Genomic DNA, 18,561 nt, shown 5'->3' with positions numbered 1-18,561 from the left:
GTTGTCTCTAACAAATTAATTAATTGTATCCAATTCTTTTTTCTCTATTTATAGGTTCAAGATCATCATCTTCTTTTGGGATACTTGGGTGTACTTCTTAGGGTATTAGAATATGATGACGGGCACTACAATGAGGATATCAAGACGGCCAATTGGGTTGCCTAGAAGAGTGAGCAATTGCCTTAATATTTTGATTTTTTGTGGGTATTGCTACTTGCCAGGTTACAATTTTTGTGGGTATATATATATATATATATGTCAACAATGATGGAATTGTACATTGAAATCTTTAATGAATATAAGACATCTTGAAATTTATTTGTTTGTGATTAGTGGGATTTGCCCTTTTTATTATTTTGTAAGACTTTAGAGATATTTTTTTGCATGCATCAAATATGTTATTGTTGTGGAGTTTTGGTTGTGTAATATTCGTGAAATGAGGTGTTGGATGAGTGATGGTTATTGGCCAGGTTTTTGTTTTGGATCTCATGAAAAACAGACATAATATATATTTGTTTTGGGTGGGGGAAAAAAAAAAATTTCACTTTTCACAACGGGCGAAGTCCCTTGTAGAACAGGTAAAATTTGTTGTGGAAAGTTACATTTCTAAGACGGGCTATGTCCGTTGTAGAAAATTCCACCTTCTACAACGGTATAAGTACCGTTGTAGAAAATTTGACTTTCTATAACAGGTAAATTATTGCTGTGGAAAGTTACATTTCTAAGAGGAGCAACGTCCGTCGTAGAAAATGACACCTTCTATAACGGTTTCAACCGTTGTTGAAAGTTCCACCTTCCACAATGCACTCAAACTCTTATAGAAGACCCTGAGTCAACGACGATAGGGGATACCATAACGGGCCATGCCCATTGTAGAACTGTTTTTCGCCCCTTGTTAAAAGCCATTTTTCTTGCAGTGGGTTCTTCATCTCTGATGAATTTGATGAGCTTTTGGTGAAGTATCTTAACTTTATGAAGGTAATCAAGTTTTATGTATTGCAGCCTGCTTTTATTGAAGTAGACAATATGTGAAATGGGCAATAGTCTCTGTTCCCTTAATAATTGAAAATTTGGCAAGGGTCTTCTTAATTCTGGCACCTTACCATTAAATGCATCACGAGAATGCTTCAGCGGCACAACAATTTGAAAATGATCAAGAAACTTAATCGGGACGCCCTCAGTACAACCTGAAGGATTGCCTATGAGGATCCTAATGAATTTAACGACAGACAAGAAAGGCGTGCCTGATGAAAATCAGAAACTTCTTCTATAGGAAAAAATCTTCACTTACTCAAAGAATAATATGTAACTTGCCCAATAACTGGCCGAAGCACCGAGACATTTGCATAACACCTGCCATGGTACAGGCAAGTCGTGTAACATTATTATGCTAAAGAGATGCAACTTTCGCATCTTTTGTTCCACATTTATTGTTATTTCCAGTAATTATTGGAACTTTACTATTGGTATTCTGATTTTCCCTTATGAATCATATGATGTTGAATGTCAATCACATTGTAGTTAGATTTTTGTCTCTGTAATTATTTATTTTGGGGAGGTTGGATTTGTTGTCTAATGACCCTCACTTCATATTTCTTCGGGGATCTAGTGGATGATTGATTATGAAGAAAAGATACTCTAGAATTTGTCCAAAGCATCAGAGACCGACAGAGCAAGAAAGCAAATTAGACCGACTATTCACAAGCTATGTATTGAACTGTTACACGATCATGAGCATTTTGGATAGTTTTTGAAGCTTCGAGAACAATAATCATTAGTCATATAATTCTTTCTAACATCTTCAAAACTTGCTTGTTGCTGAGGGTTGAGTTGCCAATTTTCCTCCCCGCTCCAAAGCAAGCTCGAAGTGTAGCACAAATGTAAGGGTTTGAGTTCTGATAAGGGGATCCATTGATTCCCAAACACATATGAGGGTTTGAGTTTTGATAGGGACACCCATTGATTCCGAAACCCTGATAGAAGGCTGTGAAGGGTCCTTCACTCCGTTCCACTTCTCCTTGCCAAGCAGTTGAATTCCATATGGTTGCTTGCCTCTATGTGCATGGGAAACACACTCCAATATTTGTATTGTGGATAGGGGGCTTGGTCCACAAAGAACCTAAAATCAATTATATAAATAACCAATATTAATGTTACTTTTATATGGTAAACAAAATTAATAATATTGAGATCTTGATTGATTTTATGAACTCAAATCCTTTTTACTATATTATTTTTCTGCAAGTGTACGTAGAGGAGAGGATTTTGATGCTGATCTTAGATATATACAAATAGATCAAAGATACAATATGGTTGATTATAAAAGGCTAAGTAGTGCTATATGCTAGCTTGGTTCTATAGAATTTCATAGGTATGAAAATCCCCAGTGGGATCGAACCAGAGACGAAGCTCTTGCGCCCATCTGCCATTATCACTTGCAAATACATTGTTACCCATGTAATGACCTGGTCATTTTACTTCCTTTCTTTTTTGGTAATTTTCTTTTTTCGACTTTTTCCTATTTCGTCCTTTAGTTGTTTTTCATTTTTCTTTGCATAGCTTCACTTTTTGCACTCGGATTTGATTCTTGCTTTGCATACATCCATGATATTTCATTTCCATGATATCTACATTTACACTTTTGTAAAAAAACATGTTAAATATTTACTTTTCTTGTAAAGAGTATAAATACATCACTTTTAGTAATTACTCTAAACTTGAGAGGTTTTTGCGTAATTAAATAAAGTAATTATTTTTCGTCTTAGGGACCATTTTGTAATTTATTTTGAAAGATATTTTCAAAAAGGACCTTTTTGCAATTATTGAAAATTTTGACAAGTGCCACATTCTCATGGAGCCACTTGTTGGCATTGTGGTGGAATCACTTGGGGACTTAGTTTGATGACACATGGAGGGTGGAGATTCACCCATTTGTTGGCTTAGGAGTGGAACACATGTTGGCTTAGATTCATGACAAGTGTAGGCTAGGGATTTAGTGTAGGAAGGAGCCTTAGATTCATGACAAGTGTAAGCACAAGATTAAGTTTTACAAGTGTGTGTGAGAGAGGTAGTGCAAGAGTACTTAGTGAGTGGAGAATCCCACCACCTTTAACTTAGGGTTTGATTTCATTTTATTCATTTTTCATCTTTTCCTCTCAAACCCTAACTTGACCACCATTGGAGCAAAGCTTGATTCAAGATTTAAAGCTTCATTTTGGTGCCCTTCCACTCGCCTTAGATCCTTGAGCTTGGAATACAAAAGCCTTGCCTCATCCTTCTCTTCATAACCCTAGAAGGAAAACTTAAAATTTCTTTGCTTTCATTGGATTCAAGAGGGACAATCCTCTTGTGAGGTAGGGGTGTTTGTATGTTTATCCTCTTTGGGTTTTATATATATTGGAGCTTGATATATATTGATTACATGCTTTTTAAATTCTTGTACTAGCATGTAAATAGAGATTTTATATGCTTGACTTAGGATTTGTGGATTAAAGCATGTATATGATCATTAAATTGTATAGGTAGGTTATTGTCCAATAATTTGTCTAATACTTGTGATTTCATTGAGGATTTATTATGGATATCTTGAGATTACACTTATGATGCTAAGTAATGTAGATGTCATTGAAAACTTAGTATGAAAATCTTGTGTGTGGCACTTATAATTACTTATAGGTAGATTACTATATTGCATGAATTGGAATTATGGCCTACATTGATAGTAAGTTGATATAACATGATGTGTAATATCTCTTAAAACCATTGTAGTACCTTTTGCTTCCACATTCGGGATTCATCATTGGATTTACGTTCCGTTCATCTTAGGACGCACTGGCCTAAAAACTAGGACAGTCACAGGTGGTATCAGAGCTCCTAGGTTCGAAAACCTTAGGACGACGGGTTTTGGGTGCATATCATGCTTTTATTAACTTGCTTTGATATGTGTACGTATTTCTTGATAACATGTTTTGATTTAATAACATGTTTACGTGCTTATGTGGTAGCATGTTTATGAGTGTTCCTTAACTGTTTTAGTATATTGTATATGCTTGTATGCCTTAGCATTTTGTATACACTTGTTGGGTGTTAGAATGTTGTATATGCTTATATATTTAGCGTGACTGTATGTTGGATACATTTCTTGCTTGTATTATGTACTACTTGCCTTGTGTATTCATGGCGTGAGTTGCAATAGGTCTTAACGACTTGCATTGTTGTTGACCTTGTCCCTTATGTGTGTAGCACCATGGTCTTGACTCGCGGAGAGTGTTCTCGTCACATTGGGGTGTATGAGCTGGTTGAGGAGCAGGTTGCGGACACCAGGCTCGCACTGGGTCCAGGGAGGCCTAGGGCTCGACCTCGTGGCGTGGATCCTAATCCACCACGAGCGCCGACTTATGAGGAGCAGATTGCACAGGGAATGGCTATGGGGATGTCAGAGTCCATTCAAGCGATGTTTTACTAGCACATAGTGGGGATGCAGATTCCGGTACCGGCACCAGCACCGGCACCAGTTGCTAATGAGGCATTAGATTACTTCATGAAGTTACAGCGGGTTAAGATTGACCAGTTTGCAGGGAGTATGGATCCGCTTGCTTCGGAGGCATGGCTTGATCTCATGGTAAGCAAGCTCGATAGCATGGCAGTACCTACAGACCGATTGGGGATCTCCTTGATAGCTTCTATGTTCATGGGGGATGCCAATATCTGGTGGAGGTCCATCACCAATATCCACGATGTGGAGGTGATGACATGGGAGGAGTTCAGGACATTGTTCTTCGACCGTTTCTTTCCGAGGGCTATGAGGCAAGACATGAGAGTGCAGTTCACAGGTCTCTATCAGGGCAGGATGAGTGTCATTGAGTATGAGACACGCTTCACTTCTCTTTCCCGCTATGCACCGGAGATGGTAGCTACCGAAGAGCTCAGGGCGAAGAAGTTTCAGGATGGGTTACACCTTGGATTTTAAGTGTTGGAATTGAGGACCTACGGGGAGGTAATACAGAAAGCTATGTTGGTTGAGTTAGAGGATCGAGATCAGCTCAGGATCAAGGATTCATATAAGCAGTCTCGTGGAGAGGCTTCATCAGTATCCATTGGGGGTCAGTGGAAGAAGGCTAAGGTCGGGGACAGTTCACGTACTTAGGGATAGTCACAGTAGGCTCGGTCTGTACCTGCAGTTCCAGTATCTTCGGGGTCAGCTCGAGGAATGATTTGTCACCACTGTTAGCAGCCCGGGCATATCAAGCCTCCCTGCCTACAGCTTCAGCCACAGGCCAGTCAGTCACAGGCTAGTAAGCCTACAGCTTCGACGAAGGGGGTTCGCGGAGCTTGTCATTATTGCAAGCAACCAGGTCATTTTAGGAGAGAGTGTCCGAAATTGCAAGGCGGGACACAGAGTGGTATAGGTTCATAGGTCGCACCGGCATAGTCAGCAGTTGTGCAGTCAGGTTTTAGGGTGCCTCAGGCACCATAGCTAGTGGCGCCGCCAGTTGGTTCTTATCCGGGTAGAGGTTCTACACCTACTGCTTCCGGACATCAGTTGGGTCACCAGGGCAGTTCTTAGCAGTCAGGGGCTTAGGGACGAGCTTACGCACTGCCACAGGCCTATACCTCCGCTGGGACTTCTACAGTTCGAGGTATCTTTCCAGTTTTTAGTTTTTGGGCTAGAGTTCCTGTTGACACGGGTGCGTTGCATTCATTCATATCTACTTCATTTGCACATTCATTGGGTCTGGAGGTCACGCAGCGGGATGGTTTCCTTTGTGTTGACACACCAATAGGGGTTCTAGTGTCTTTGGACCGTGTTTGTCGGGGTTGTGCTATTGAGATAGCTGGGCGGACCTTAGAGTTTGATTTTGTTGTCTTCAACATGACGGGCTTTGACGTCATTCTCGGGATGGATTGGTTATCTTTCTTTCGTGCTACGATCTATTGCTTCTGTGGGAGGGTGACTGTATGAACTCCCGAGGGAGACTGTTTTCACTTCATGGGAGATCGGAGGATTCCCACTCGACGATGATTTTCAGTATTGGTGATTGGAGTCGCCACAGGTCTTACTTGGCTAGCCTGTTAGTTGAGGAGGACAGCAGCTTGGGTCGTGTTTTTTCGGCAGTTGTAGACGAGTTTCAGGATATCTTTCTAGAGGAGTTGACGGAACTTCCTCTTTTTCTGGAGGTTGTCTTTGCCATTGATGTCATTCCCGGTACTGCACCTATCTCTATGGCACCGTACCGCATGGCACCGATAGAGCTTGATGAGCTGAAAGCTCAATTGGATGATTTGAAAGCTAAGGGCTTTATTTGTCCCAGTGCTTCACCATGGGGAGCACTGGTTCTTTTTACGAAGAAGAAGGATGAGTCATTAAGACTTTGCATCGATTATCGCAAGCTGAACCACGTTACGATTAAGAACAGGTATCTTTTGCCTAGGATTGCTGACTTGTTTGATCAGTTGAAGGGAGACACTTGTTTTTCGAAGATTGATTTGAGATCGGGTTACTATCAGTTGAGGGTTAAGGATGAGGATATATCTAAGACTGCTTTTCATATATGGTATAGCCATTACGAGTTTCTGGTGATGCCATTTGGTTTGACCAATGCTCCAGCAACTTTTATGGACTTGATGAACCGTGTATTCAGTGACCATCTTGATCAATTCGTTGTGGTTTTCGTCGACGATATTCTCGTATACTCAGCTTCGGTAGAGGAACATGAGTATCATTTGAGCACAGTATTGCAGATCCTTAGGGATAATCAGTTGTATGCCAAATTTGAGAAATGTGAATTTTGGCTACCGGAAGTGAAGTTCCTTGGACATGTTGTGTCAAGGGGTGGTGTTGCAGTGGATCCATCAAAGATTGAAGCGGTGATGGATTGGGAGCATCTGAAGACAGTGTTTGAGATTCAGAGTTTCCTTGGTCTAGCCGGCTACTACCGAAGATCTGTTCGGGATTTCTCTCGTTTAGCGGCACCTATGACTCGACTTACCCGCAAGGGGGTTGAGTTCGTATGGAATGAGGCATGTGAGTTTGCTTTTCAGGAGTTGAAGGTCAGGTTGACATTGGCTCCAGTTTTGATCATTCCTGAACATGGTTTGGGTTATGTGATCTTTTGTGATGCTTCGCAGGAAGGTTTGGGTTATGTCTTGATGCAGACAGAGCGGGTGGTTGCTTATGGGTCTCGACAGTTGAAGACTCACAAGTTGAACTATCTGACACATGATTTAGAGTTGGCAGCATTTATCTTTGCCCTGAAAGGGTGGAGACACTATTTGTACGGGGAGAAGTTTAAGGTTTTCTCCGATCACAATAGTCTCAAGTATCTCTTCTTTCAGAAGGATTTGAACTTGAGACAGTGTAGATGGGTCGAGTTCATGGAAGACTATGACTTTAAGTTACAGTACCATCCGAGTAAGGCCAACATAGTGGCCGATGCATTGAGTAGGAAGTCGCGGGGAACTCTTGCTAACATTTCCATTCACAGATGGAAGATGCTAGAAGAGCTTGCAGATCTTGGTTTGTAGTGTTATGAGGATGCTTCACCGGCTATTTTGTTTAGGCTTGTGGCTCAACCGGCACTTGTTAGTAGAGTTATTGAGGCACAGTTGGAGGATGGGGAGATGAAGGCCATCCATGATCGAATTTTAGGCGGTGAGGATGTAGAGGGTTGGACCTTACATTCAGACGGTGGTCTTAGGTACAAGGGGATGATGTTTGTTCCATTGTCTTGCCATGAAGACGTTCTTCGGGATTTTCACCACTCTCGGCTTGTAGTTCACCCTGGTGGTACAAAGCTGTATCACAATCTGCGGCGACAGTTTTGGGAGCAGGGCATGAAATGGGATGTTTCATAGTTTGTGGCTCGATGCCTTACTTGTCAGCAAGTGAAGGCAGAGCATTAACGACAGACAGGATTATTGCAACCATTACCAGTAGCTGAGTGGAAATGGGAGCATATCACTATGGACTTCGTAACGGGACTTCCGAGGTCCCAAGCAGGGAATGATGCCATTTGGGTCGTAGTTGATAGGTTGACTAAGACGGCTCACTTCTTACCCATGGCAGTGACAGACAGTGCAAAGAGATTGAGTGGACTGTATGTGAGGCAGATTGTCAGGCTTCATGAAGTGCCTGTATCCATTATTTCAAATAGGGATCCGTGGTTCACGTCTCACTTTTGGCAGAGTTTTCAGGAGGCTTTTGATACGGGGCTTCATTTTAGTAAGGCATTCCATCCTCAGACTGATGGTCAGTCGGAGCGCACCATTCAGATATTGGAGGATATGTTATGGGCTTGCATCTTGGATTTCGAGGGTAGTTGGGAGGACTACTTACCTTTGGTTGAGTTTGCCTACAACAACAGTTACCAGACCAGTATTGGAATGGCACCTTTTGAGGCATTGTATGGAAAACCTTGTAGATCTCCAGTTTATTGGACCGAGGTCGGTGATACCATTGCCTTGGGTCCTGACATTGTCATTGAGACTACAGATAAAATTAAGTTGATTCGGCAGCGATTGGCTACCGCACAGAGCAGACAGAAGAGTTACGCTGACAAGAGGAGACGATCCTTGTCTTTTGAGGTAAGGGACCATGTCTTTCTTAAGATTTCTCCGCGCAAGGGGCTTCTGAGATTTCGATAGACTGGCAAGTTGTTTCTTAGATTCATTGGACCATTTGAGATTTTAGAGCGCGTCGGTGAAGTTGCTTATCGTTTGGCATTACCACCAGACTTGGATAGGGTTCACGACGTCTTTCATGTCTCTATGTTGAGAAAGTACGAGCCGGACCCATCACATATTCTGCGGTGGACAGATGTGGTTGTTGATAAGGATGTGACCTACGAGGAAGGTCAGGTCTAGATTCTTGATTCACGAGAGCAGGTCTTGCAGACCAAGACCATTCCATTGGTTAAGGTTTTGTGGAGACACCACGGCATTGAGGAGGCTACCTGGGAGCTTGAACAGGAGGTTCGTTCTCAGTACCCCCATTTGTTCTCTCTTTCAGGTATGATTCGATTTCGGAGACGAAATCCCTTTAATGAGGGTAGGTTGTAATGACCCGGTCATTTTACTTCCTTTCCTTTTTTGGTAATTTTCTTTTTTCGTCGTTTCCTTATTTCATCCTTTAGTTATTTTTGATTTTTCTTTGCATAACCTCACTTTTTGCACTCAGATTTGATTCTGGCTTTGCATACATCCATGATATTTCATTTCCATGATATCTACATTTACACTTTTGTAGAAAAGCATGTTAAATGTTTACTTTTCTTGTAAAGGGCATAAATGCATCACTTTTGGTAATTACTCTAAACTTGAGGGGTTTTTGCGTAATTAAATAAAGTAATTATTTTTCGTCTTAGGGACCATTTTGTAATTTATTGTGGAAGATATTTTCAAAAAGGACCTTTTTGCAATTATTAGAAAATTTGACAAGTGTCACATTCTCATGGAGCCACTTGTTGGCATTGTGGTGGAATCATTTGGGGACTTAGTTTGATGATACATGGAGGGTGGAGATTCACCCATTTGTTGGCTTAGGAGTGGAACACATGTTGGTTTAGATTCATGACAAGTGTAGGCTAGGGATTTAGTGTAGGGAGGAGCCTTAGATTCATGACAAGTGTAAGCACAAGATTAAGTCTTACAAGTGTGTGTGAGAGAGGTAGTGCAAGAGCACATAGTGATTGGAGAATCCCACCACCTTTAACTTAGGGTTTGATTTCATTTTATTCATTTTTTATATTTTCCTCTCAAACCCTAACTTGACCACCATTGGAGCAAAGCTTGATTCAAGGTTTAAAGCTTCATTTTGGTGCCCTTCCACTTGCCTTATATCCTTGAGCTTGGAATACAAAAGCCTTGCCTCATCCTTCTCTTCATAACCCTAGAAGGAAAACTTGAAATTTCTTTGCTTTCATTGTATTCAAGAGGGACAATCCTCTTGTGAGGTAGAGGTGGTTGTATGTTTATCCTTTTTGGGTTTTATATATATTGGAGCTTGATATATATTGATTACATACCTTTTAAATTCTTGTACTAGCATGTAAATAGAGATTTTATATGCTTGACTTAGGATTTGTGGATTAAAGCATGTATATGATCATTAAATTGTCTAGGTAGGTTATTGTCTAATAATTTGCCTAATACTTGTGATTTCATTAAGGATTTATTATAGATATCTTGAGATTACACTTATGATGTTAAGTAATGTAGATGTCATTGAAAACTTAGTATGAAAATCTTGTGTGTGGCACTTATAATTACTTGTAGGTAGATTACTATATTGCATGAATTACAATTATGGCCTATATTGATAGTAAGTTGATATAACATGATGTGTAATATCTCTTAAAACCATTGTAGTACCTTTTACTTCTACATTTGGGATTCACCATTGGATTTGCGTTCCGTTCATCTTAGGACACACTGGCCTAAAAACCAAGGCCGTCACAACCCAAGAATTCAAAGTCAAGCTCATTGTGATAATTACTTGCCGATTGATTAGCTGGCACGGAAATTAATTGCAATGATAAAATAACAATCATATAAGGTAACACATACATAGTCCACCATTAAAGATACAACAACTAAGTTGTGGACTAAGAATACTGAAAAGAGACGTATTCCCTACACTGATGGAAGAGGACCATCATAAATGTTGACTGTTAAGAAACTGTCTGACCACCCTCGATCCACATAAGATATAATAAACCACACTTTTCTAGGGCAATCGTGGCGGATGTTTTGTTTAGCTGCAACCAAATAGGGAATAGCATAGGTGTTGACATATAAGTCATAATTGGACCATACTGAGTATAACGCAATACTCGATGATGACGTTGGCCATACGAATACTTGACGGAAGATATGGAGAAGAAACCAGCGAAACACCATCCCTGGAATTTTACAAGAAATCTTAATCCATCGCCAAGAAGTCTGTCGCACCAGATATTGTTCAGCCTGACAACAATTTCGGCAACACCCAACTATGACCTATAGTCAGGGGAAGCCGAAGAAAACTTAGCACTGGCCGGAGCAACAGGACAAAGAAGCAAATTGGCGGCAGAACATCGACCAATGAGCATAAGCTAGATACGGGCTGCAAAAGGATGATATGAAGATTCTGGGACCCAAAACAAAGCAAAGAAAGTACTACAAGAACTTGAAACGTCGTTCACCCAAAGCAGACCCACCAGATAACAAAACCCCACAACATCCTCCATGGCCACAGACATAAGTGCATCATTTACAAATGATTTGCCCACCACGAAGACCGATAGATAGGAGACCCGGTGATGGATGAAGGAAAAGGCAATCAAGCATAACAAGGATGCCCCAAAACAACACAGAGAAAATATTAGTACAAAAAGAAAAATCAAGAGAACCAACACAATACCTGGATCAAAAGGAAAGGGCAGCGAATATAGAGCGAGATTCTGACTGCCAGTTAAACCACACTATTTGACACTCTGCAACACCCAGGAGCTCATCCACCCCACCCAGTCATAGTAACTTTAGACTCTCTGCCGCACATATAGCCTGCACACAAATCTCCATGTCGAAGCATCTAGAGAATGCAACAATCGCTTCACTTCTGCCCTATTGGAAACCAACATCACTGGCAAAAAAATTTGAACCGTCAACCAATCCACTGCCCATTGACAACCCACGCCAATCTGACAGACTTCCAACACCAACCAATTCAGCTTAAAACGTAACAAGCCATTTGGATACCAAAGCAACTTGCCACCGGCCAAAAAATCATCACGCCTTGTCACCCAAAAACAACCAAAACCCAACAATCACATACTAAAACCACATAATAGCCAGATCTCTAAAACTTGAAGATCCTACACACCAAATGATCCTCTAAAGCAAGGTTAAAAAAGAGATTCAAACACCATTGGCCAACCACACACAGAATCACATAATACTAGACCCTACAACGCACACCAAACCACCCAAGAACAGCCGGCCTCAGGATCAGCCATGATTGGAGGAGTCGATCTTGCAAACTCTCGATGGAAACGAGAGAACGTCTGCACGAACAGAACCTCTACGGTGGCGAGGAAACCCTAAACCAGTTAGGAAACCTTAATGATAGGGAAAAGTTCCAGAGAGAGAAAAGACACATGGCTAAGTTCTCTAGCAGCAATAATAATTAATTATATCTAATTAATGAAAATCAAACCCATATGCATATGTTTTTCACATAAAAAGTTGTGACAACTCTTTTTGACTTCTTGCTTGGTATCTTTATCCTCATGCCAAAATATCTCGAGCCATAATCTTACTTGGAGCTAAATCTTGTTCTTGCATGGTTTAATAAATTTCAAAGTTGGATATGTGACGACCCTGGTTTTTCAAGCCAGTGTATTATGTGAAGAACCGAAGTTTAATTCGAAGTTCAACCCGATAACGGATCCAAATACGGAAGCAAAAACATAATTAAGGTATCTAGGGATGTACATCATCCCTAAGACACCTAAGTAACCTTCTATGAAGTTACAAAACACAATGAGAACGAATGCGGAAGAAGAAGGGTAAAAATAGACTAAATAAGCCACAAGGGCAAAATGGTCATTTCACCTAGAAACAAAGTCTCTAGAGATGTACGTCATCCCTAAGATACAAACGTGACTTCCTATGAAGTCACGGTACTCAAAGAGACAAAGTGCGAAAGCGAAGTTTTAATAAAAACGGACAAGTTTAGCCCTACGGGCAAATTGGTAATTTTACAAAAAGATTCGGGTGTTACTAAGCACACCATTGGATAGACAATGAAAAATTAATAAGGTTAAGCTCACGAATCGCCTAATTCGGAGTGCTAGAGCATGAATAGTGCTACAGTGCTAACACATGAATAGTGCTATGGTGCTACAGTGATACAGTGCTATAGTGTTGTGTAATGAGTACCTACATAGGGTGGTGAGCATTGTGTTGCTAGTAGCAGTGGTGCGTGGTTGCCTATGGACATCCGGTGTCAAATGCGATAAGGTTTGTGAGCCGCCATTCTTACGGGTTTTATGAAGCGTTCTTCAAGGAAAGTGAATGATTGTGGATCTTCTTCTTAACGAGGGTAGATTTCAAGAACGAAATCATTTTAAGGAGGGTAGATTCTAATGTCCCGAATTTTTAAAATTTTCTATTATTTATTTTTTGTACATTGTTTTGCATGCCACGCTGGCCCTGAGGGCTGTTTAGCTTATTTTCTTGACCTAAGAGTTTTAGAAATGCATTTTCAATTATTTTATGCCAATTAAAAATAATGGGATTATTTTTAGAGTAACTTTCGGGCTCGGAAACTTCTCCAGGTTTTGCCATTTTTGGGGAGGGGCGTTATTGGTATTTCACATGCATATATATATATATATATATACACACACATATATCTAGACATTGGGAAGATATTTTGGGGACTTAGTTGGAAATGCAATGGAAGAGTGAAGGCAATGTAGTAACTTAGCCCAAAGTTAGCAAACTACCAAAGCTTGACAAGTGGCATAATGAAGACTAAGTATGCATTTGCAAGACAAAGCCATCACCCCCTTTTCCTCCCATTTCAGCTAACCCTTCTCTCTCTCACTAAACTTTCCTCTTTCTCTCTTTATATCTATACACCATTATGCTTCCATGCTTAAAGCTTAGATTTGAGAGGTCTTGAGTGAGAATTTGCTATAGGCGAAGAAGGGAAAGTTGTTCTACTTAGCAACGGCTTCCATTTGAGACCAATATTGTAAGGGCTAGGATGATTTCAAAATTGGCTTTGTTTAGGGACTTGTTTAGCTTGCTCCATTAAGGAAGGGATTTCTAATGCTCTAAACTTTGCCCTTCATTGAACATCTCTACTTGAAATCTTTTGAATCCATCCTTATATGTTATTTTGTGAGTTAAAATGATGGCACATTGAATTGATGAAAGCATGCTAGTGTATGGTATAAAAATGTGTTTCTTTTAATGCTAAAGATATGTACGACATGGCTTTGGTACAAAGTTGCTTAAATTATAAATGCTAGCATGATTTGTGATGATATGATTTCTATAAAGAGCATGCTTGTGATTGAATTAAATAAGAATGCCATGCTTGTGACTATATTGATGAGAATGCCACGATTATGATTATTTTCTAAAGAATGCCATGCTTATGCCATTGTTATAAAAGTATATTGAAGTTAAATTGATGAGATTGATGCCTATACATAATATGGCAGGAAAGGGAAAGGGAAAGGGAAAGGAGAAAGGGCTCAAATTGGATTTTTTATTTTATTTTATTTTATAAATTAAATCAAAATTCGTGAGTCCGGTGCTAATTCGACCTAGAGGGAGCGTGTATCGATTTTGGATGTGTAAAGTTGATTACTAGGTCCCAAATTATTGCCGGATTTGGAACCGGGATAGTAAATCAATCTTGCCTCAGTAAAGTCAGCTCGTAGTTTTCGAAGTGAGTTAGGGTCAGAAAAGACCAAGTTTGGAAATGGTTGTGCGTTATGATAAGTTGTGAAAGTTCTATTGATGGGATTGATAGTGATTTAAATGCTATAAAATCCCTTAAGCATAATCCCGGTTTCTCTTAAACCTTAATGTGTGTTGTGTGGCTAAAAGGAGTCCAAAGTTGGTGCCTTATGTAATGACCTGGTCGTTTGCCTTCCTTTCCTTTTTTCTTGAAATTTTACGAATGAATTTTTTTCGTTTAATTTTCTTTTCTGAGCTCTGTTTCGTGTCGCTTAGTGTCATCTCGAGTGCTCGGAATCGGTTCCCGAGACTCTTTTCTGTGGATTGACAACTTCCTTTGAGGACCGAGTCATTTTCACATTTTTCGTTTTTCGACACTATGTGCTATTTCGTCCTTTTTTCTATTCTGTCTTATCTCCGTTTGCCAGTTTTTGGCACAACCTCACTTCTCATGCTTGGAGTTGGTTTTTGACTTCAAGTGCCTTCATCTTGAGTGGTTTTCTTGAAATACGTATCTTTACTTTTGTAAGAAAGTACTCCGGTTGCTCCCGGTGCCCACAAGGGCATGGATGCACAATTCTTAAGAATCTTTTTCATTTCTTGGGGTGTTTTTTGTAATTATTTTTTGAACTCGTACGGGATTCATTTTCACATTTCGTTGACTCGTAAATTCATAGAATTCCGTTCTGGTCGTTTTTCTCTAGTTTTAGAGTTTCTAGACCCGGTTGCCGCCGAACTTGTTCGGGGCATAACTTTCTGCTCGGGACTCAGTTTTTGACGTTGTTTCTTCCGTTGTTCATATTTTCTCATTTTGAATCTTTTTTGTTCATGGAGTTTTGCCGTTTAAGCTTATCTGCTCAAAATCCAATTTTCCAGACCCGGCGGGGCCCTTTCGGGGCAGTTTTTAAGACTTACTATAAATAGGATGCCCTAAAGTGAAAAATCAGATTTTGGTCATCTTCCCCACCTCTCTTGGCCGGATTTCCAAGCAGCCATGGCTGCCACTTTCTCTATCCTTCTTTGGTCCACTTTTCCTTGGTAGAAATTCTTCGGCTTTAGCATTTATTGCTTCCCTCGACGTGCTCTACCTTTTGCCCTTATTAGAATCCATTTCCGACCATTTTTTGAGTTTGGGTTTGGAGTCAAGTTGAGATTTTCATGGGGCTTTTTGCGGATTCTTGTTCACGTTGTTGTCCCCGACAAAACCTCTCGGTATCGTCGAATTCGAAGCACTTTTATTTTGGTGGGCCTTTGGGATTTTCATCTCAAATTGAGGTAGGAGGTGTTATAAGTTTAATTCTTGTTATATAACATGCTATTGATGCTTATATAACTTGATTGCATGCTTAAATGTGAAATGTAGAGATTTTATTATTTAATTTTCTTGTATTGGATTTGATTTTCCTGGTTGCTTATGACTTGTTTTAAACATGTAGCATGGTAATATAATGCTCTATAATATGGTCATTGACATATATTAAATTGAGGGAATTTGAACAAGTATTAAAGATTTTATTTAATATTTATCTTGAATAAAATATTAAATCATATGGCCTTAATTGGCTTAAAATCAATATGTGTTAGCATATTAAATTAGGCCTTAGCATGCTCTCCAACATAGTTGAATTTGAAAGTGATTGGAGGTGTTTTGAAAATTAGTAATTATTAATTAATTTGATTAATTAATTTGCCCCGAGTGCACTATTCACTCTATTTAAATTCGACTTGATATTCTTGATTTACATGCCATATAGTTTCACATATATTTGATTTAGAATATTCAGTTAGGTTTTGAAACCTTTTATTTAATTAAATTCCATGTTTAAGATTTAATCCTCACGGTAATATACAATTTGGAATTGTATTGTGGCATGCTAGAAAATTAAGTTTTGGTATGGTTGCTCACATGTATTAAATTGGGATTAATTGCATGAGAATTGTAACTTTTAATTTATATTTAACTTTAGTGAAAGTTTAATTCACATGGTCTTAAATTGAATGAAATAAACTTGTAATGTGATATTACATTAGTTCTTGGTATGCTTTCCAACATAGGATAATTTGAGAGCATTTGGTTAAGTTTGAAAATCAAGAGATTTTAATCAAAAGAATTAATTAAAATCTATTTTGTGGTCCCATTAGCTTAATTAAGGTTTTAACTTGATATTTGTATTGGCCATGACTTATTTACTGGTATATATTAATTTGGGACTATTTGAAGTTATTTTAGAACCTTGGGATTTAAATTAGCATGATTTAATCAAATTTCTACTTTGTTGTTCTAACTACCTAATTGAGTTTTAGAATGGATATAGGTGATGACCTTGCCATGCCCTTTAACATGTATTAAATCGAGGTTAATTGAAATTGAATTGAAAATCTAGAGAATTTAATTGTGTTTATCTATTTAAATTCTATCAATTTGCTCCATGATCTAGTTGTATTTTAGAAGTGGTTTCTATATTCAAATCATGGACTTAGACTTGTTGTATATTCATTTGGTTATGTTTTGAACATTGGATAACATAGTTACTATGTTTGTATTCATGAGAATATGTTTTCCTTATTGAATATATTGTTGCCTTGTGTAATGATTTGCACACTTTGTGTTTAACATCTTTCATGTATAGCGTGTAACGAATCACACACTGAAGATTCGACATTCATCATATCATATTAGTTGTGGATTTAGAGCATGTATTGTATAGGTTTTCAAATTTGGTTGTGCTTAGTAGATAGTTGATTATCTTGCATATTCCTGTTGATATATGTGTTGTTGCACAACTTGTTGATTTTGGAAACTTGGGAATGTTGTTGTTTGACTATGGCTAGGACGTGGTTGTAGTACGGGGGATAGTCCCTCTATATGGTCTAGTGCGCACATAGGGAGGTTACCCATGGGCTAGTAACCCTAAAGTAACTATGTTGTCGGTTTGATCCGGCGTGACGTCCGAGTATCCACTTTGTTTGATTTCGCATTTCATTTTCAGGTTATTAACTAGATGATGTTGTAACTTGTTGTTTCTTATTTGTCGTTCCATTTTAAGTTACATGATGTTAGCTTTGCCAAAATTATGCTTTATGTGTTGTATTGGAAGTTTCAATGTTGGTTAAATTGCATCGGTATTGAAAATTGTGTTTTGACGTTCTAACAAAGCTTAGGATTGATCCTATTGATTCATTTATAACTTAGACTTTAGGTGGCATGACCCACTTTTGTTGTTTTCGTGCTTTAGATTTCAAGCTGATAGCTTTAAGAAATTGTATTTTGTTGCTTTGTATAATATGCTTTTATGTGGTTAGATTGCATTGAAGTTGTAAATTGCGTTTTGATTGTTCAGCATGGCCTAGGATGATTCCTTAGACTTATTTAGAACATAGACGTTAGGTGACATGATCACTTTAGTTGTTTTTGTATTCGAGATTGCAAGTTAATACCTTTAAGAACCTATATCTTGTTGCTTTGTATAACGTGCTTCCATATTGTTTAAATGGCATAGATGATGTGATTTATGCTAGAAACACTCTAAGGTAGCTTAGGATGCTCCCTGAGTCTCATTTCGATATAGACGTTAGGTGGTATAAACCCATTTAACATGTTTCACCTTAAGGTGATAAATTTGTAAAATGCTGGGTTGATGCATGCTTATCTCCTACGAGTAGCTTTATATTACTCACCCCTACAATTCTGGTACATATTTCAGGTATGAAGACTTGGTTCGTGACGCCTAGCATTCCTTGGATGTCGTGTAGTTTTCAAGTTTCCATTTCATGCAAATGTTAGCATGAAATGTCATTTTGTAAACTTATATGTCAAAATATGTATATTTGATTCCATGTATGTAATGTGTACTTAAGTACACTCCTTTCAATATATTTAATATGTATGAGATGAGGCCGGAGGCCAATGACGTTATATTGTATTCTATATACTTTTTAACTTCATGAAATATTGTGAAAATCTTGAAAAATTGCAAGTCATTACTTCACCATGGTTGCATGGGGTGTGGGAATTCCATTCTCTTTCTTTTATAGGGTCTCATAAATCATGTTTGAAGTGTGGCCAAGGGCCAAACGGTCATATGATCCCATTTTGTATTTTTGGAT

Source organism: Cornus florida, unplaced genomic scaffold (genome assembly GCF_030987335.1).
Source record: "Cornus florida cultivar Cherokee Brave unplaced genomic scaffold, ASM3098733v1 CherokeeBrave_3.0.0_Hap2_Chr06, whole genome shotgun sequence".
NCBI classification, from domain to species: Eukaryota; Viridiplantae; Streptophyta; class Magnoliopsida; order Cornales; family Cornaceae; genus Cornus; species Cornus florida.
This window is presented reverse-complemented; position numbering follows the sequence as displayed.